The following is a 21611-nucleotide window of genomic DNA, read 5'->3' as shown; positions in this document are numbered from 1 at the left end:
TTCGTAATTTTTTTGGGAACCACTATTAGCCAAGGTCATGAAATTCATAGTAACAGATTCCAAACCATAAATCAATAACCGCAAGGTTCATGAATTCCAATAGTTTCATAATGTATGCAAAATTCACAAATCTCGCAATAATTCATAGGATTTAATGAGTTTCGCAAAAATTAATGAGTATTATTCATGATCGAGAGTGATTTTTTAGAAAACTAGTTTAAAGAACTCAAAACATGTTAAGAGTAATTTGAATTAAGAGGAACAATATAACTTATAGAATATATGAAGGGACAGTTTTACATACCTCTAGACATTGAAAAACTTGTGATCGGAAGAGGAGATATGAACTTGTTTTGTTGAACCAATTCTCTTGAGATTATTGTAGCAGGGTTTGAGAAGAGGTAAAGGCATATTCTATGATGGAATATTGAATAAAATTTATGGAGAATGAGACATGTGAAACTCATGGCGAAAGAGAAGTGTGAAAGTGATGGAGAAGGAGATGTGTGAAACAGATGGAGCATTGAGGTTTTTAATATGTTAAACTGATGGAAAAGGAAAGATTTTTAATATGTGAAACTGATGAAGGAAAAGATTTTAAAGCGTGATGGATGATTAAAAAATGTATGAAACTGATAGAGAAAGGGGATATTTAATCATTTGGGATTAAGGTAAAAAGGAAAGGACAAAACTTTCTTTGGAGGAGCTTCCTTGATCGTAGCTCGCTGCTTGCTGACCTTTCTTCCTTCTCTTGTACTACTGCGATGATGCAACAGTTAAATCCTCATCCCCAGCTATAATTACACCCCTATGACCTCCGAAACATATACAAGTCATTCCAAGAGGATTTCGAACAAAATTTGAAGCACAACAAGGTCAATTATGCAGCCATGACACCTTCACTTACAACTCTGACTTAAGCTTAAAACGTGAGATGTAACAATATCTTCCCCTTGAGATCATTCGTCCTCGAATGAAGGTTATAGACTCATGGAAAATTCTATACTCAAAAATTAGAAAAAAAATTCACTAATGGACTATTAAGGTTTGTAGGTAGCCCAAAAGTTTCAAGCTCCAAAACGGCCAACCATGAGAGGATATAAAGTTGATTCCTTCCATACAAGGCACTAGACATGAGCACGATCTAAGGCAGGTTTCTTATGGAACATAATCTATGCAAAACACAGCTTGAATTTAGGGAAGAAAGTTATAAGTATGAATTGGGATTGTTACCTTCATCGCTCCCCTCTTGAGGAGTGAATAAGTGAGGTACCTTGTATGGGAATAATAATGTGTGGTCTTTCTTGAACTAATTCTTAACAACATGAGCTTCATTAATATTAGGAGCTTTACAAGCCCTAAAAGAAATGTATTTGCACAAGTCACAAATGATTTCTTATATATATATATATAGCTTCAACATAGCCTGAGTATCTTAGTCATCTGGCCTGGGTTCATAGAGAATGAATGACATATGCATAGGCTTGGACACAAGCCTCATTCGGTCTGAAGGTACAATACATGAAACATGAGTGCGCTGGTCATAAAAGTAGGAGTATTTTAACCTTAAATGAGATGGATAATTGGTAGCCTTTAAAATTAGAAAGACTTTGAAATTACACTCCGTCCTCCGAGTGCTACAGTTCATCATTTGCAATTTATAATTCTTATGAGGATACATATAGTTACTAAATTTTGAGTTTAATTCCAAGTTGCTTCCATGTTCAAGCCTAACCTGAAGGTACAAAATGCTAAACCTAGAATGATCATGCTAGTCCGAATCACAAGATCCTTTTTTCCCCTTTAAGAACCTTCACCTTGATCATTAATATGTCATTAGGACTGTTCGAAAACTCAACCAAGTTTCTTTTGAATCTAGAGTTATCTCCAAGAATACCACTTCTTATCATTACGAAATTCAACCAACCTCGAGCTCTAATCAAGAAGTCACTAGTCACTAATACAATTGTCCACATTATATTTCAACACGACATTCAAGCCTATCACTATAATCACTTCATGACTTCTTTGCAACCAAAACTATTTGAAAATCTTCCCAAGCACTTCTAAAATGAGTAGCTTCAAGAACCACTACACGGAATCACACCATATATCCTTCAATATAAGTAACATCTACTGTCTCCAATCTAAACCATTGCACAACTACTTTCATCACCACTACCAGGTCATAAGAAAGACCACTTAAGGGATAGAATACGGATATTGTTCAATCATTTCATATACTCACTGTGATTTTAGTACTCAAAATAAGGCTTGTCAAGTAAGGTACAATAGGCACTAATAATTCATATATTAAAATGTAGAGCATGAATGGAGAGCCATTGTGGGAGTACAAAATGACATAACATTGGTTTGAAAGATATTAGGCATACTGAGAAACACGAGTTCATAAATCAGGAGTTATGTAACATCATACAAAAATTCATAGATTCATGGAGTAAGATTGAGATCATTGATTAAAGCTATTACTTTCTCATTCTAGGAACTAAGCATGGACGTGAATTAGTATGAAGTACAGGAACCTTGGTCATGGTTATAATGCAGTATGCAAGACAAGAGCAGAGTGTTATCTTGACTGAATTACAAGGAATAATTAAAATAGGAATGGATCGATGTTTCATCCTAGTTTTTTTTCTAGGACTTATACCTATCCGAAACTCAAGATATCCCTTAGTTCAGCACCTCATTATCTCTCCCTAATTCAAAGGTCACTATCCTAGGTTTGCCGACCTATCTTCTAAACTGAACTATAAGCACAAAAGTCTATATGGTCTGGGCATCATTATACACAATAATTCTTAAACTCTCCCTCTTACACTATATTACAGATACAAAACTGTTGCTAAGACTTCTTTCTGAGATACTTTTCTTAACTTTCTCTTGCCTCGATGGTCAACACTCTGTAACTCATGTTCCTATTAGAGTACATAACCACTTCCTCTAACACTTAACAATTTGACTCTTTCTTATTAGTCTTCTAACATCATACTTCAAAATTCATGTTCACCTAAATCAATGGGATTAAAACTACAATATACTAAGAGACTTAATGTCGTCTATCTATAATCCCCTCAAATCAACTCTCGAGAACACCATATAATACACAATTAGCTTTCTTCACCCTCAGCAACTCAATGGTACTACCTAGGCACACATAGAACTTATAAATATAGAATCTCATGTAACAAAATACTTCCTAAGATACACCTTGTTCTTCAAAAAAAAAACTAACGCTATTCTCTATCTAATGACTTAGCCACAATTTACTACTTCATCTTGGGTTCACATATATATCGTACCAGAATCTTCACACTTCCCGCAATATCATGAATAATAAACCAGGAACACACCACACTTAGGAGCTTAGGATATCATCTACTATATATATCTTTTCTGGAGCACACATCTTTCCTTATAATTCTTAAGATTTCCTATTTATCAACTGTTTTAGCCTCCATTCACTTATTCATCTAGAGCCCGCATATATGATACATATACTTTCATACTTGTCACAAGTTAACAAATTAATTTCTTGTATGTCAAGCCCACTAGATCAAATCCTAACTAATATTGTTACTCTCATACTGTCCTCCTTCTTATCACGACAATCATGTTAAGTTCAAGCTTACAGTCTAGTACTAAACACAGATGACAATACTCATCCACTTATACTACTCAGCATTATTGCTGCCAAACAAAATCAAGAAACACTAGTTCATTGAGGGCTCATGACAAGATAGTAAATTTTTAGTCTAATCTCACATCCTATGTAATTGCAATCTATCCGCATATAATCCTTACACACACTGCTACTACTTTTCCAATGAACTACCTAAACTACATTCATAGCTCTACCAAAACAAGTGGGGTTACTCTCTTTATAACACAAGGGGTTGCCTGAATCTATTAATTCCTGGCCACTCTATCCTCACGTCCACAATCTATATTTAATCTTTACTAACACCATGACATGTCATCCTAACTTCTTTCCTAGTTCAAGTATACTTATAAGTCATCGTATTCAAAAATCCTTGCTCTACTTGAAACCATCAAATCCACACCAAACTTATTACACCTTGGCCAACACCTAAGAACATTTCACCTCATCGCTCAGTTAATGGTTACATGATTCCAGATACATACTTCGATCAATTTACCATTTCCAATTTTTTTGTCTTGTACACTTATGACTTCATATTTTTGACCTTGGGATTGTTATTCTACTTATGGCTCTCAACATCCTAAATCACAATAGCTCTCGCGTGAAAACACTACCCAAGAATCTAGAGACATAATTTCCCTCTTAAAGATGCCATCTGAAAATAAAGTTTAGGGAAGGGGTCTAAGAATGCATCCTAGTTGGATTGAACACACAATCAATACGAATAAGTGCGCATTCTTTCGATTCAGTGGACTCAAATGCACTAATGGAATCATCATAAGTCTCATGCAATCTCTTAAATTTTGGATGGCTTTCTCCATGAGTACTTTATTGATATGAATCTGAACTTTAATGCTTAAATCACCTCAAATTTGAGGCTTGTCTGGAGAATTTTGAGCAACACATAAATCTAGATAAGTTTCTGATGACACAGCTCTATTGCACGATCTAGAGTATAAAAATTGGGGACATCTCCTAATTGTGTTATAACCTCTCAATTATAAGTGGCGTGCGCCACACACATAAAAGGAACACAGCTTCACAGACCACCTAGGACAGTTGAACTTTGGGCTTTGATACCAAGCTTGTCACGATCTGAACCGGGGCTCTAGACGTGGCACGCATCCAATACTATTTCTAGTACGAGCAAACGTCCTGACATATCACCCAAGCATACTTAATACAAATGAATAAAGCGGAAATAATATAAAATTTATTTAAGATTTACTCAAGGGATAAAACTTCACCAACGTTTATTAGCACCGCATAATGTCCAATAATCCTAATTGCTATGGTAAATAAAGATTGGAAATTAAAAAGTTTGTTTGACAACTACACCAGCCTGTGAAGCTTCTAATAAGTTTCAATACTAAAGAAAAAATATAAAGAAGTCATCATATCCCGTCTAGCCTCTTGGTAGGAAAGAGGCTCACCAACGACAGAAAATAGAGATCATAATGGGGTGTCTGACCATGAACTTAAGAGTCAGAACCTACATCATGAAACACTGTAGCGCCAAAGAATGTCAATACATGTGAATGTATTGGTACATAAAACCATTTCAGGAGGATAATACAACAAGAGATTATAAATGAAAATCAAATTTAAATTTAAGTGAAGTCAACTAGAAAGGAGCAAAAATATAAACAAAATTCGTAATTAACCAGGTTAGGTAAATTTAATTCGTTTGATTATTTGTGGGATAAAATAGTGAACCGTCATAAACCATCATGTGAGCGCATGAAGTCTGATCTCGGCCCGATCAGCTATGCCATCCTATACCTTGCCGGGCATAGGACATGACATGACATAGTTTGCTAGCAAGTATCCATGGTTACCCTCTTGCTGAGACACATGAAAAAAAAAAAGTTATCCAACTTGTGGAATAATCTCTATCCTATGTCGGCAAACATAGTTTTGGGCATTTGTCGTTAAACCTATGCCTTCACGGTCAGCTAACTAGCTCCTTTAGGCTCATGACATTGTCTTAATTATTTACATTTAAAGTGTTATCCTCATTAGACTCACGTTTATAATTTATTCCTTTTATGCCTATGTTCATAGTTTAGCCATTTTAGGCTTAAAATCCTGAAGTGCCACTTTAGGGCGCATATAGAGTGTTAACTGTAGTAGGCTTATAATCAAGACTTAACATCATTATTGGAGAGAAATGAGAGGTAATTTCAAGGTTCGTTATGTTATCGTGACTTACATATGCTGGTTCACAAATGTCCATGTTGATGATATTAATTGTTACCTATGCATTCGGCAGGTTAGTGAGACTCATCCTTCTCATCTTTGCGAGCCGTGAGTGCACAAAGCAGTTAAATTAAAGCTACTGCCATGGATAGGTGTTCGCATCCAAGAGAGTGTAATCTAACAATTGTTGGAAACAATTAAAAAAAGAAACTGGAAATATCTCAAAAGAGAGCTTGTGGCAGCATTTATGGGAGAAATTATATGTCATGTTTGGACTACTAGGAAAGGAATTGGAACTTTTTAGGAAGGTAAATGTACACATAGAGACATTATTTGAGCAAAATAAAAAATTTGTAGAAAAGATAGATCATTGAAAGTTATCCAAATGAACCCATAGATATAATAGTTTCGTATAAAGAATTCTCCGTAACCAGTGATTATTCTTTTTGTTTTGTTGAGACAAGCTCTTTAGCCTTTTTCTGGCTAGAATGTTCTTATGCTCTTCAGATGTACTTGGTTTTAGTGGTTATGGCAAAAGTTCACATTAAGGAACAAGTAAAATCTCACTCTTTAATCAAATTTGCAACTTTTTTTTGGGAACCAATTTAGCCAAGGTCATAAAATTCATAGTAACAGATTCCAAATCATAAATCAATATCCATAAGATTCATGGATTCCAATAGTTTCATGATGTATGCAGAATTCACAAATCTCGCAATAATTCATAGGATTTAATGAGTTTCGCAAAAGTTGGAAGAGTATTATTCATGATCGAGAGTGATTTTTCAGAAAACTTATTTAAAGAACTCAAACATGTTAAGAGTAATCTGAATTGAGAGGAACAATATAACTTGCGGAATATATGAAGAGACAGTTCTAAATACCTCTAGACATTGAAAAACTTGATATCGGGAGAGGAGATGTGGACTTATTTTATTGAACCAATTCTCTTGGGATTGTTGTAACAGCGTTTGAGAAGAGGTAAAGGGATATTCAGTAACAGAATATTGAATAAAATTTATGGGGAATGAGACATGTGAAACTCATGGAGAAAGAGAAGTGTGAAGGTGATGGAGAAGGAGATGTGTGAAACTAATGGAGCGTAGACGTTTTTAACGTGTTAAGTTGATGGAAAAAGGAAGATTTTTAACGTGTGAAACTGATGAAGGAAAAGAGTTTAAATTGTGATAGATGATTAAAAAAACATATGAAAGTGATATAGAAAGGGGATATTTAATCGTTTGGGATTAAGGTTAAAAAGAAAGGACAATACTACCCTTAGAGCGAGCTACTGCCCTTCTTTCTTCCCTTGTACTACAACGATGATGCAACAGTTAAATTTTCATCCCCAGGCTATGATTTACACCCTTATACCCTCCCGAAACATATACGAATCATTCCAAGTGGATTTCCAACAAATTTGAAGCATAACAAGATCAATTATGCAGCCATGACACCTCCACTTACTACTATGACTTAAGCTTAAAATATGAGGTATAATAGTACACTAAGAAGTGTTTAGCTTACTTTTGTGATGGTTTTTCTTATCTTTCTTTTTTATTTTTACCAGGAAACTTATAAGTTTATAAGTTATGTTTTAGAGGTTTAATGTTTTAGGCAAAACATAGCTGGGAATCTTCTTGTTGGCAGCTATTGTTGTTTCTCCAACTAGGGGGGTAGGTAAGTCCTAATTCCTTTTAGTGGTAGCCCAATATAATTTGTCTTTTGTCTATAGTTTTAGTCATGACTTTTTATCATTTTTGTTATTTCTTTTTCTATACTATTTAGGGCTGCTGCTTCTTGAGCTGAGGGTCTATCTGGAACACCCTCTCTACCCCTGAGTTAGGGATAAGGTCTGAGTATACTCTAACCTCTCAGACCCCACTTCATGAGATTAATATGTTGTTGTTCTATAATGATGATGTCAGGCCATCTTGTGAGCACCTTCATTATTCTACTGGTACCTGCACCTTTGCACCATTACAAGTAGGGGGTAGCATTGCCTACCTAGCTTTTATGTTTGTTTATGCTAGAATTTGAACTATGGAGGAGTCTTCATTATAGTAGCTTCATCCGTGTTAGGGCACACCCTCAAGTGTGCGTGTAGAATTGAAACTATGATATTTGATTTAATATGATTTATCTAAGGTTTCTTATCTAATTGCAGGCTTAGAAGGGGCTACTGCTGATGTGCATTGTTATGATGTTTTGACAAATAAATGATCTAGGTACGTCTTAATTGTAATAGTGACAAGCTACTTTCTAGTGCTAGTTAGAAAATTGGCATAATGTTACCAGCTAAGACCTTGTTAATTTCATCTTCTCTTCATGTCCCTTTTCTACTCAAGATGCGTTGAGTTTTCTTCTTGTTGGTAGAAAAAAGCTTTGTAATTCCATCTAAGGAGACTTGAAAAAGTTTGGATGTTGTGTCCCTTTCTTACAATTCTGTTTCTTACTTCTTTTTACATCACATGTTTGTCTGTAAATGTAACACCCCACATTTTCGGGCAAGAATTCGAACCCGTTGTTGCTTCATATATAGACCCAAACCTAATGATTTTATATCAACATAAGGATGATGGTCAATTCTCTACAACAACAACAAACCCAGTGTATTCCCACATAGTGAGGTCTGGGGAGGGTAAGATGTACGCAGTCCATACCTCTACCTCTAAAGAAGTAGAAAGGCTATTTCCGATAGACTCCCGGCTCGAGACACGGAATACTACACAAATTCATAGTAAAGCATGGAATAAAATGGCATAACATAAATACGACACCCACAAGTAATAGAAAACAGAGAAAAGTAAACAGATTCGTAATAAAGCATGAAACAAGGTATCATAACAAGAATAATACCCCCACCAAGTAATTCCCTACACTAGCGACCCAAATTGACCCTAGCCTTCTGCCCTAATTCGCGTCCTCCAGATCTTCCTATCTAGGGTCATGTCCTCGGTGAGCTGTAACTGCTCCATGTCCCGCCTAATCACCCCTCCCCAGTACTTCTTCGGCCTACCCCTACCCCGCCTAAAACCATCCAAAGCTAGCCTCTCACACCTACGAACCGAGGCATCCATGCCCCTCCTCATCACGTGTCCGAACCATCTCAATCGGACTTCTCGCATCTTATTCTCCACTGGAGTCACACCAACCTCCTCCCTGATAGTCTCATTCCGAACTCTATGCCCCATAGTCAGCCCACACATCCAACGCAACATCCGTATTTCCGCCACCTTCATTTTTTTAATGTAGGAGTTCTTAACTGGCCAACACTCCGCTCCATATAACATGGCCGGACAGACTGCCACCCTGTAGAATTTGCCTTTAAGCTTGGGCGGCACCTTCTTATCACACAACACCCCGAAAGCGAGCTTCCACTTCATCCATCCCGCCCCAATACGGTGCGAGACATCCTCGTCAATCTCACCGTTACCTTGAATCACGGCCCCGAGATACTTGAAACTATCCCTCTCACAGAGAATCGATATTAAGATTGATGAAAAAATTCCAAGCTCACAATGAGAATACAATGATAGAACCTTTCCTATTCCAATGACAACAGAGTCAATTGGATTGAAGGTTGGAGTGGTAGCAGAAGTGGAAAGGTAAAAAGCGGAATAAATATTTCCACTAGAAGTAAATCAAGAAATTCCCTTAGTTGAGGAAAATACAACTTAAGATGACATAATTAACAATCTTTGAGAGAATACAACATGCAAACATATTTTCACAATTAATACAAGTTCTCAGATTTTAAAATAATTCATTTTTGCCACAAGATGTTAGAAGAACCAGATCTGACTTTACAACCTTTGAGAGAACACTAGCAACTTCTATTAATAGAGAAAGACCAGCCCATAGACAATCATTGATAACCAAAACATCATAATGGTTACCTAATCTGCTGCTTAGATTTTGACAAATATGTGGCAGATTAATTTATGCCAAATTAGAAGGGTAAAGGATATTAAGCAGCAGTCAAGCTCTCTAACAAGAATTGTTTTGGTTCCTAACTAACAAACTAGTTCTCATTGTAAGACCAGCATCTATCTGTCCCTAACTCGCGAGATAAATGTAAGTGACGTGTAAAACATTCCTTGGCACAATCAACTATTAGGTGCACATTAAGCATTTGGTAAAGCTTTTAAGTAAAGCTGCCAAATGAAACCTTTGATTAACTTGGATTAGCTTTATAGCAAAGTTTCGACTTAGCAATTACAGATGCAAAAAATAAAAAAGTTCACAACCTTAATAAAAGTATGGAAAGAGTGAACTCATCCAAATGACAAAGTCAAATTAAACAAGAAAAACAATCCAAGAAATCTTGTAGTCTTAAGTGTGATTTTTAATCAAACAACAATAAAAGAAGCAATATAGTGGTATTACAACATTAGAGGATCAAATGAAAGGTAAAAGAAACAAAAAGCATGGATTATCATGTATAAAGTTCTGATTTTTTTACTATTTGCTATTTTTCAAAAATGAAGAATTTCGTACAGACCAGAGGACTACTTAGCAGAAAATAAGCATGCTCATCTACCATCACCACTGAAATAGTAAGGTTTTTCTCCTACAAGGTTTGAGTCCATGACATACGCCTGACCTGGGCGTCACCCAATCAACTTCTTACACTAGATGAAAGCCATGGGGGCACTAATTTGATTAGTAATTATTAACAAACCAACAACTTACTACGGTAAAGATCCTACTACTTGTGATGGAAATTATATAACAACAAACGATGAGAAAGTAAAATCAAACAAAAGCAAGAGATATAATAAGTTACATCATTACCTTGGTCGTTAGTATGGTGAGGCAACAGAAGGCCTTTTCTATTTCCTACAGAATCTATGTTAATAAGTAAAGTCACACGCTTAACATAAAAATTTCCTAAAACTTTCATAAGGTGGTTCATTCGTCATTCCAGAAGACCAGATACGTGTGGCATAGACTATCGAGACAGGTAATTCTCTAGTGTGGAAAAATCTTTGGAGATGAGTTGAGATCATAAAAATCTCCTAAATCAAAGACGAGTTGAGAATATTTCTACCGATTAAGTTTTAGTGAGCGTACCTATTGGGGTCAACTTCAACGACCAGTACTTCTTGAATTTAACGAGTTAGGTGACCTACTACATACCAAATAAAATATCTTTGAGTCTTATTTTCAACGTAATTGATTTCACCTTAATTTAATAACAAAGTAAAAAGTTATACTCATTTTACTTGGAAGTGTCTGTCTGCCAGAAAGTGACGACTAAGCTGACGAGCCGTCAACTAGGTAACGACTAAGGTGACGAGACGTCAGCTCAAGTCATCAGACTTAAGCATAACATAGCATAATCCATCTTGCTAGTGAGGTCTAGGTGACAAGACGTCACCAAACTGATGGGCAGTCAACCTAAGTCGTCAACTGAAGAATTTCTACAATTTTTTTTAGTTTCCTTAGGGGTATTTTAGTCTTTTTCTCACCCCAAACTCCTCCCCCATGACTTAAACATGCTAATATTTCCTATTATCTTCAATTATACAAATCAAAACACTATTTTCTTCGCTTTCAAATTCCCTAATCAAAGACAAAGGTAGGGGTTCAAGAGTTGGCCATCTAGGGGCTCAAGGGTGATTTGTTCTCCAAATTTCTTGGTGATTAAGTCATGTATCTCCCTAAACTTATTCTTTTATTATGTCGTGAATTGATTTTGTATTCATATGATTTTGATTTTGGGTTTTCAATGATGGGTTGAGGGTTTTGGATGAAAATTGTGTAAATGCTTTTCCCATGTTTTTATGAATTATTCATGCTTGGAATTGATGATTTGTGAACTTATTGAGTGCATGGGTATGAAATTTGGGATGGGGGTCGTGTCATTTCCCCAAACTGATTTAATAAACGTTTGGGGGAGCGGGTGTTCATGATATTTCCCGAACTTCATGAAACCTGAATTGGATTTGGTATTAAGCTTAACCCACTCGCATTATTGGCTTTGAAATATGATTTTGTCCACTTATTTAACGAAGGCATTGCGTAAAAAGTTAACAGAATACAAATAATTTTAATGTGTAAATTGGGAGTCAATTGGGGGTCGAGGCATTCCCCCAATTTAAGGATGAACAAGGGTCGAGGCATTAGCTCATCTTATATGGATTAGCTTGCAAGCATAAATGGGTATGACAATACTAAACATGTTAATACCTTAAGGGACTCTGTGATTAATGAATGGGTTATGTGTAAATGTTTTAAGTAGGCTTAAAGGGGTTATGTAGCTCACCGTAAAGGTGGAGGTCCACGAGGACCAATACTGGAAACCACGTTTACCGACGTGGGATCTTGATAACTATGTGCATAGTTCACATTATATATATACATATATCCTGGGATGGCGTGGGGTTGGGGCATTCACTGGCCTTTCTTGGATATCTCTGGTTCATGCGGCTACACGCACTGGGGCCCTTTTAGCAGGAGGAGCTGAATCCATATAGCCCGTGGGTGTTTTATTATGACGACAGAGCTATACAGTCCAGCTATACAATCTATTTTGGATTGGTTTTGGAATGATGACATTATTTTATCCCCTTATCCTTGAGTTACATCCTAGCGCTCACCCCGCTAACTGTCATAGGATCTACATTGTTTCATAATGTAGGGATCAAAGTCACTTTTTCTACCCCGTGCAGTGTTAGATAGATTAGCAGGTCGGTCGAGTTAATTGAAGTGGTGAGGTTCCATACTCCAAAGGTCGTCATTTCATAATTCATTTCTTATAACACAGTCTATCTCTTGAGTTCTTTTTGGCTATAGTCGAAGGCATGTCCTAACTTAGATTGATGTTTTGTTTTTCCTTAGAGGCTTTTGTGGACAAGATTGTGGGAGTGGAGGTTATTGGCTCTTAGATCATGTTTTGATGATTACATTATCTATCTTATCATGTCTGGATATTTCCAGCTATTGTTTGGGTTATGTTTCGAAGTCTCTGGCCCTTGGCGGGCTTGAAATACTGTCACGATCCGAACCAGGGTCTGGACGTGATGGGTATCTTAAGTCCACTAAGGACTAAAGACTACCCCCTTTGCCTAACCACACCAAACTTAGCACACCTAGCAGTGGCTAATATCCAAAAATATAACAAGATAAAAAGATAATAAACTAAACTCAAGGACAACTGAGAGTGATAACATCAATACCCTATCCACAGTAATTTCCACAAAGCCTCTAAACAAAATTGATAACCAATCTAAGTCGGGATATGCCCCTGTCCTTGACAGTGACAATGACTATGATAATGTTAATGATAATGTGACTCTTCAATTCTTGCCTATGAAAGGAACTAATAAAGTGACCAAGTCTTCTGGAGAATGGAAGCTTACCACAATCGACCGACGAACTGAGCTGATCCACCTAACACTGTGCAGGAAAAATAGAAGTATCTCTGGTGCTTACATCGCATGGGGATACAATATTTGAAGATGGTTAGTGGGTTGAGCACTAGCATGTAACGCAGGAATGGGGGATAAAATAATGTCAAGTAAAATTTAGTTCAAAACCACGTGAACATCATCATATACATAGATAATAATATGTCGGGTTAGGGAACAAGGTTTAGCATGATGTAAAACATTATCCTGGACTATGTAGATCAACTGTCATAAACAGGCACCCACGGGCTATATGGGTTCAGCTCCCCAGCTGAAAGGGCCCCAGTGCGTGTTAGACGCATGAACCGAAGGTATCAAGGAAGACCAATAATGCCCCGACCCTACGTCAATTCAAGATACAAATATATCAATAGTGTGAATCATGCACACATATCATTAAGACCAAACCTCACGTCAGCAAACATGAGCTTCCAGTACAAGTCATCCGAGACCCACACCTTCACGGCTTCGCTACATAAGTCCAATTTAAAGTGAATTCACATAACCCATTTTTTAACCAATGAACCAACCGTTAAGTCACATCATGGGTATCGTCATATACCCTTATACTTGCAAGCTTATCTCTATCCCATAACAATCACATTAACTTGCGGGAATGCCTCAACCCCTTTTTAGTTTACCAATTCAAATTGGGGGAATGACTCGACCCCATTTGTTCATTAAATCAAAACATAGCCAACAAGGCCTTTAAAAACCATGTTCATTGTTTAACTTTTTATGCAATGCAATATCATAGGTGAGTAAGTCAAACTAAGTGACAATTTCACAATTCAAAGCCATTTACACAAGTGGGTTGAGGGGATACCATTATTCAAAACTAATTCCAAGTTCAAAACATCAATTTGGGGGAATAACACGACCCCCGTTCCAATTCCAACACCATCCACCCCATTAGTTCAAAACAGCAATTTCAAAGCATAAGTAACTCATCAAAACCATGGGAAAGCAATTCAAAAATCAATCATTCCAAAACCCTCAACCACATTAAAACCCACATTCAAAACCATACAATCAAACTATGTAAAACATATGTTTTTCATAAAATAAGAATTGGTAACGACTTACAGGCGTGAAATTCTAAGATTTATGGAGAGAAATCAACCCTTGAGCCCTTAGATGACCAACTTCTTGGAAACCCTAAGTATCTTGACCTTGGAGAGTTTAGAGAGAAGAGAGTGTTTTGATTTTGTTTAAGGTTGAAAATAAGGTCCTCAACATATTTTATGGACATGGATTTTAATTGGGTAATAAGAAAAATGTCCAAAGTGCCCTCAAATTAAAAGCTAAAAATTGTCGCCCAGCGTTACAAGTGACCTTACGACTCATATTTATCCAGTCGTAGGATGGACAGTGTCCTTGGGCTCATACATTGTTGACCCTATGAATTGAGCTCTACGGTTCATAATGGAACCCTACGACTCGTAGTCAACACAAAAACCACTTAGGCAAACACTGGACACCCGACGACTTAGATAACACAACTCATAAAAAGCCTTTATGACTCGCTAGGGGCCAATCGTAGTCATGGAAGAAACCAAGGGCAGCCTCCACTGGTCACCCTATGACTTGGGCCCTATGACCCATAATGACACCCTATGACTCTTAGGGAGAGTCACAGTCTGGGCAGTGAGGATAAAATCTCAGTAATTTTCAAGGACAAAATCGGGGTGTTGCATTCCCCTCCCCACCTCTCTTAGGATCATTCATCCTCGAATGATTGGACAAGACATCCCTTAGCACGATTTAACACAAAATACAACCGCACTCACCTTTAACAAAGACAGAAAATAAAGATGCTAAGATTAAGACATACCTTAAGCACAATTACCTGGAAGCGAAATTAAGAATAGGTATTTGGACTTCACATCCTCTTTGGCTTCCTAAGTAGATTCTTCACTCTTTCCTCAATAAAGAGATTAGCGTAATCCTCTGTCGAATAATTAGTCTTTACAGGCAAGAAGTGAGCGGACTTAGTCATCCTATTCACGATGAACCAAATGGCATTAAACTAATGGCGAGACCGTGAAAGACCAGTAATGAAATCCATATTAATCACTTCCCATTTTCATAGGAAGACCAGTAACAAAATCCATATTAATCACTTCCCATTTCCATACGGGCAACTCAATCTCTTGAGACAAACCACCAAGCCTCAAGTGTTCAACCTTCACTTGTTGACACACCATGCACTTAGCCATAAAATTGGCCACATCCCTCTTTATGGTACTCTACTAATAGATCTCCTTCAAGTGATGGTACATCTTCGTCGAACTGGGATGAAAAGTATACCTCGACTCATGAGCTTTAACCAAGATTCTCTCGTAGCCCATCAACATCAGGAACACATAATCTACCTTGGTACCTCAAGATACCATCACCACCAATCTCAAAAGCCATCACCTTCTGGTGACCCATATCATCCTTGATCTGCATTAGGATAGGCTCCAAGACTTGTTTCTCTTTCACCTCAGAACCAAGAGATGATTTCACTACTTCTTGCACAACCACACATCCATCTTCGGAGTCCAAGAGACGAACTCCAAGATTAGCCAAATGGTGAATATCTTTCACCAACCCTTGCTTATCCTTATCCACATGAGATAAGCTTCCCATAGATAACCTACTAAGTGCATCAGCAACCACGTTAGCTTTACCTAGATGATAATGAAGAATCAAATCATAGTCTTTGAGTAACTCAAGCCATCTCCTCTGCCTAAGATTCAACTTCTTCTGAGTGAACATATACTGCGAACTCTTATAGTCTGAAAAGATGTCCATATAAACCCTATACAAATAATGATGCCAAATTTTCAAGGCGAAGACCACAGCCTACAATTTCAAATCATGAGTCGGATAGTTCTTCTCATGTACCTTCAACTACCTAAAAGCATATGCAACCACCTTTCTATGTTGCATCAAAACACAACCGTCCCACATGGGATGCATCACAATAAACAACAAAGCCATGATACCCTCAGGTAGAGTCAAAACCAGAGCCGAAGCTAATTATCCTTTAACTTATCAAAACTACCCTCACAAGAATCAGACTATATAAACTTTACCTTCTTCTGAGTCAACTTAGTCAATGGGACAATAATAGAAGAGAAACTTTCCACAAACCTTCTATAATAACCGGCTAAACCTAAGAAGATCTGAATATCGATTGGACTCGTGGGTCTAGGACACTTCTTAACCACTGCAACTTTCTGTGGATCCACTATAATCCCTTCACTAGAAACAACGTGACCCAGATAGGTCACAACATTCAACCAGAACTCACACTTTAAGAACTTCGCATACAACCGCTGATCTTTCAAGGTTTGTAGCACAAGGCGGAGGTGATCGACATGATCTGCCTTACTCTTGGAATACACCAAAATATCATCAATAAACACAATTATGAATAAGTCCAAAAACTGACAAAAAACCCAGTTCATAGATCCATGAATATCGTCAGGGCATTAGTCAAACCAAAAGATATGACTAGGAATTTATAATGGCCATACCAAGTGCAAAAAACAGTCTTAGGGATATCCACCTCCCTAATCTTCAACTGATGGTAACCCGGCCAAAGATAAATCTTAGAAAAGTACTTAGCATAATGAAGCTGATCAAAGAGATCATAAATCCTAGGAAGCGAAAACTTATTCTTTACGGTCACCCTATTCAATTGGCGATAATCTATACACATCCGAAGAGAGCCATCTTTATTACGCACGAAAAGAACCGGATCACCCCAAGGAAAAACACTAGGGCGGATAAAACCCTTATCTAGAAAATCTTTCAACTACTTCTTAAGTTCTTTCAAATCAGCCGGAGCCATTCTGTAAGGAGGGATAGAGATAGGACAAGTACCAAATAGAAGATTAATCCCAAAATTTATTTCCCTATCGGGAGGAACACCAGGAAGATCATCGAGAAACACTTCAAAATACTCACAGACCACAGGGGCAGATTACAAAGAAGGACCCTCCGAATTAGAATATTTAACGTGCACTAAATGATATAGAAACCCCTTGGAAATCAATTTTTGGGCTCTAAGATAAGAAATAAACATTTCCTTAGGCACTAGGGAACTACCTTTTCACTCAATCACTAGCTCATTTAGGAGTTAGAAACTGGCTCTTCGAGTCGGACAATCAAGAGAGGCATAGCACAAGTACAACCAATCAATCCCCATGATCACATCGAAGTCTAACATATACAACTCAATCAGATCCACCAAAGTTTGCCTACCACAAATGGATACCACACAATCCCTATAGACTCTTCTAGAAATAATAGAGTCTTCAACCAGGGTGGACACAGAAAAAGGATCCGGAATATACTCGAGGCCAAAACCAAAATGAACAACCACATAAGGGGTCACATAAGAGAGGGTAGATCCAGGATCAAGGAGACAATATACATGACGAGAGAAAAGTTTTAGTATACCAGTAATAACATTGGGAGACGCCTCAGAATTCTGATGGGTGGCAAGAGCGTACAGACGATTTCGACCAGTGTCGGAACTAGAAGCAACATCGCCTGAAGGACAGTTCCTCTGAATATAGCTAGACTGATCATATCTGAAATACTTATTCCTCCCCTCATCACAAAAGCCATGATGTACCTGTCCACAAAAATGACAAGGGGGATAAGATGGAGCCGACTGAGCCCTACTGGCCTGATATTGGCACCTTGTGTCTTAAACCCACTGATATTCTGAAAGTGATGATCACTAGATGGCTTAGGGTATGGGGCGCTAGTCGTCGAATAGGAACCTGAATTTTCCTATATCTTTCTCTTGCCTCACTGCCTACCATCTTTACTACCACTATTCTGTTGGCCACCATCCTACTTAGAAAATTGGGATTTTTTACTTTGTCTCTCCAATATTTCGGCTTGTCTCTTCTTTTCCTCTTCCACTTGTTGTATGTACATTACAAATATAGAAATATCCATGTCATTGTTCAGCAAGGCAACCTTACACTCCAACACCAAATCATGAAACAACCCAGAAGAAAATTTCCTCATTCAAGCCCTCATAGAGGACACCAACTCCAGAGCATAACAGGACAATTGGTAAAATTTTAGGCCATACTCTTTCACAGTCATCTTACCCTGCTTCAAATTCACAAACTCCTTATTTTTCGCCTTCTTCAACTTTTGAGGAAAGAAGCGATCAAAAAATGCACCAGAAAAATCCTCCCATAAATCCAACTACGTATCATCTCCCCTAGACTGGTCCCATTTCTCATACCACTAATATGTCACATCCTTTAGCTGGTATGCGGAAAATTCTACACCTTCAGAGTCAGAAACATGCATCACATGAAAAATCTTTTCCATCTCATTAATGAAGCTTTGAGGATTTTCCTCAACTTTAGAACCAATGAAAATCAGAGGTTTGAGCCTTATAAACTGGCCAACTTTAGTTGCCTCAGAAGAAGAAGAAACAACATCACTCTCACGCTCAAATTGGCGAGACTGAGAGGCCACCAACTGAGTAAGCAGATGGATCGAACGATAGAACTCAGTATTATTCACATCACTCTGAGTAGCCTGAGGAGGACTAGTGGAATTTAGGGGAACCATGAGAGACATCAAGAGTAGGAGACTAAAATCGAGTCTGAACTCCATAAGTAGGATGGGTTCCATCAACACTGTCCTCAAGTGGGACAGAGGAATTTTCATGAGCATTAGATCTTCGAAGAGGCATGATCTGAAATGCGAACAAACGAGAATTAGAGGAGATTTCTCACTCCCAACTTCATGAAACTTGAATTGGATTTGGTATTAAGCTCAACCTACTTGCACTATTGGTTGTGAAATATGATTTTGCCCTCTTATTTAACTAAGGCATTTCATAAAAGGTTAACGAAATACAAATGATTTTAACGTGTAAATTAGGAGTCGAGGCATTCCCCCAGCTTAAGGATAAACGGGGGCCGAGGCATTCCCCCATCTTACATGGATTAGCTTGCAAGCGTAAATGGGTAATGACGATACCAAACATATTAATACCTTAAGGGACTCCGTGGTTAACGAATGAGTTATGTGTAAATGTTTTAATTGGGATTAAATGGGGTTGTTTAGCTCGCCGTGAAGGTTGAGGTCCCACGAGGACCAATACTAGAAACCACATTTGCCAGTGTAGGGGTCCTGATGACCGTGTGCATAGTTCACACTATATATACATGTATCCTGGAATGGTGTGGGGTCGGGGTATTCTCTAGCCTTCCTTGGATATCTCTGGTTCGTGTGACTACACGCACTGAGGTCCTTTCATCAGGGAGAGCTAAACCCATATAGCCGGTAGGTGTTTTATTATGACGGCAGAGCTATACAGTCCAGGTTAATTATTTTAAACCTCATACTAAACCTTGTTCCCTATCCCAGCATTTTATGTGTGTGTGTGTATGCCTGTATGTGAACATGTGCATTGATTTTGGAATGATGACATTATTTTATCCCCTTATCCTTGAGTTACATGCTAGCGCTCACCCTGCTAACCATCCTAGGACCTACATTTTTTCATAATGTAGGGATCGAAGACACTTTTTCTATCCCCGTACAACGTTAGGTGGATTAGTAGGTCGATCGGGTCGAGTTACTTGAAGTGGTAAGCTTTCATACTCCGAAAGGCAGTCATTTCATAGTTCGTTTTCTTATTTTACATACTATCTCTTGAGTTCTTCTTGCTTATAGTCGGGGGCATATTCCAACTTAGATTGATGTTCAGCTTTTTCTTAGAGGCTTTTGTAGACAAGATTATGGGAGTGGAGTTTATTGGCTCTTAGAGCATGTTTTGATGATTACATTATCTATCTTATCATGTCTGAATATTTCGGTTGTTGTTTGGGTGATGTTTCGGGTAGGTGATGGGGATAGTCTCTGGTCCTCGGCGGGCTTGAGATACTCGTCACGACTAGACTCAAGTTTGGATCGTAACAGTAAATTTAGTTTTATTATGCAGAGTTATTATCACAATTGTAAAATGACCTATGATGTTGATTTTGGCTGCGAAAGTTTTAACTTTATCTAGGCCGTCAGTTCGAGCTCAACTTTGCTAGAGTTGTGTAAGGATTAATCTAGTGACAAGAAAGAACAAATTGTGTATTCTTTTTTTAGATGAAGTAACGTGGAACGAGTTGTGTATTCTTTTCTCTAATTTGACAATCTTTCACGATTCAAGATAGGATGGAGTGGGTAACATCAATCAAGCATTCAGTTCAATTGACTTGACATTTCTCCACAAAGACAACTTTATTACCTCTTTGGAATGACAAGGAAACAAGTATGAACAACAAGAGAAATTCAGCTTACTCCTTCGAAGGTCAAGCATGAGCCTTCGTAGCTAAAACTCCAACACTGGAATCCTCTGATAGGTGCTACTAGTTATGGTCTTATATTCCTAGTAAGGGAAAAGGAGAAGGGCATGAGAAAGAGAGCTAAGGGACAAATTATAATGCATTCTATCAATCTAACAATGTATTAGTACATTTTGAATACATTGTTATTTATGATTTGTTGCAAATGATCTATGCATATATTTGAAATTTTGTTATATAATTTGTGTTTGAGATCATTCATATATACTAGTTTAATCACACGTGTAATCTTTGATTATTTAAAATTAGATAATTTTGTCTATTGCGGAGATTTTTAATGAAGTGCAAAAAGTAATCACTTCTCAAAAATTGTTCATACTTTAATATAATAATGCAAAAACATAACATATATTTTATTGTAAGAACATAAATATTTTACCACTAGAAGTTTCAAGTGGCTAATGGATCATCATTTTTGCATTAGTCATCCATTACCTCTTTTTCTTGTTGCTAGCGGCTAAGAGAGATGCATCGATTTGAGCCATATTTGTAGTGCGATTATTTTTTTATTTTTCTATATTTAGAACGTTTTCTTATTTTTAAAGTTAAATATTTAGAAAATCTTTGATTACTTAAAACATTTTAAAATTTGATACTTCTTATATTGTTTTTAATCTAACACTTTCATATTTATTTCTAGATTTTTCAAATCTTCTTAAAATCAACTTTAGTTGATTTAGAATTCTTAATCTAATAAAAAAGTATTAGTTGTCATTAACTTCTAATAAGTAAAGGTTTTACTATAAATATTTAATTAATTTTCAACTCTTAAATATCAGAAAAAGACGATTTTGTCTAAAATAGAGACTTTTAATGAAGGATCAAAAATTCAAATAATATTTCTAAGGACCTTCACGCTTTTAATATAGTGTGTGTATATATATTTATACAATAATGTTGTCGCAACCATATTTTAAAAGT

General features: G+C 37.2%; 1 protein-coding gene and 2 long non-coding RNA genes across 9 annotated transcripts in view; 1 reads left to right on the top strand and 2 right to left on the bottom strand.

The window, feature by feature from the left end:
• Positions 1 to 21611, bottom strand: part of LOC107870403 (calcineurin B-like protein 7) — a 32417-nt gene that overhangs the window by 6906 nt on the left and 3900 nt on the right. The gene's annotated exons all lie outside the window — the stretch shown is intronic.
• On the bottom strand, positions 5193 to 6895 carry LOC107870405. Its single transcript, XR_001674139.2, has 3 exons — positions 6766 to 6895; positions 5940 to 6058; positions 5193 to 5527 (listed from the first exon to the last, which is right to left on the bottom strand). It is a non-coding gene; the product is annotated as an uncharacterized LOC107870405 (long non-coding RNA).
• LOC107870404 lies at positions 5521 to 20836 on the top strand. Of its 3 annotated transcripts, XR_007055455.1 has the most exons (6): positions 5521 to 7375; positions 7452 to 7561; positions 7670 to 7734; positions 8049 to 8109; positions 19845 to 19921; positions 20495 to 20836. It is a non-coding gene; the product is annotated as an uncharacterized LOC107870404 (long non-coding RNA). The 3 variants fall into 3 exon arrangements; XR_007055454.1 differs by having other exon boundaries at positions 5521 to 7557; XR_001674138.2 differs by having other exon boundaries at positions 6735 to 7561.

Source organism: Capsicum annuum, chromosome 5, assembly GCF_002878395.1.
Source record: "Capsicum annuum cultivar UCD-10X-F1 chromosome 5, UCD10Xv1.1, whole genome shotgun sequence".
Classification (NCBI taxonomy): Eukaryota; Viridiplantae; Streptophyta; class Magnoliopsida; order Solanales; family Solanaceae; genus Capsicum; species Capsicum annuum.
Note: the sequence above shows the minus strand (reverse complement) of the source record. Positions and strands in the feature narration are given on the sequence as shown.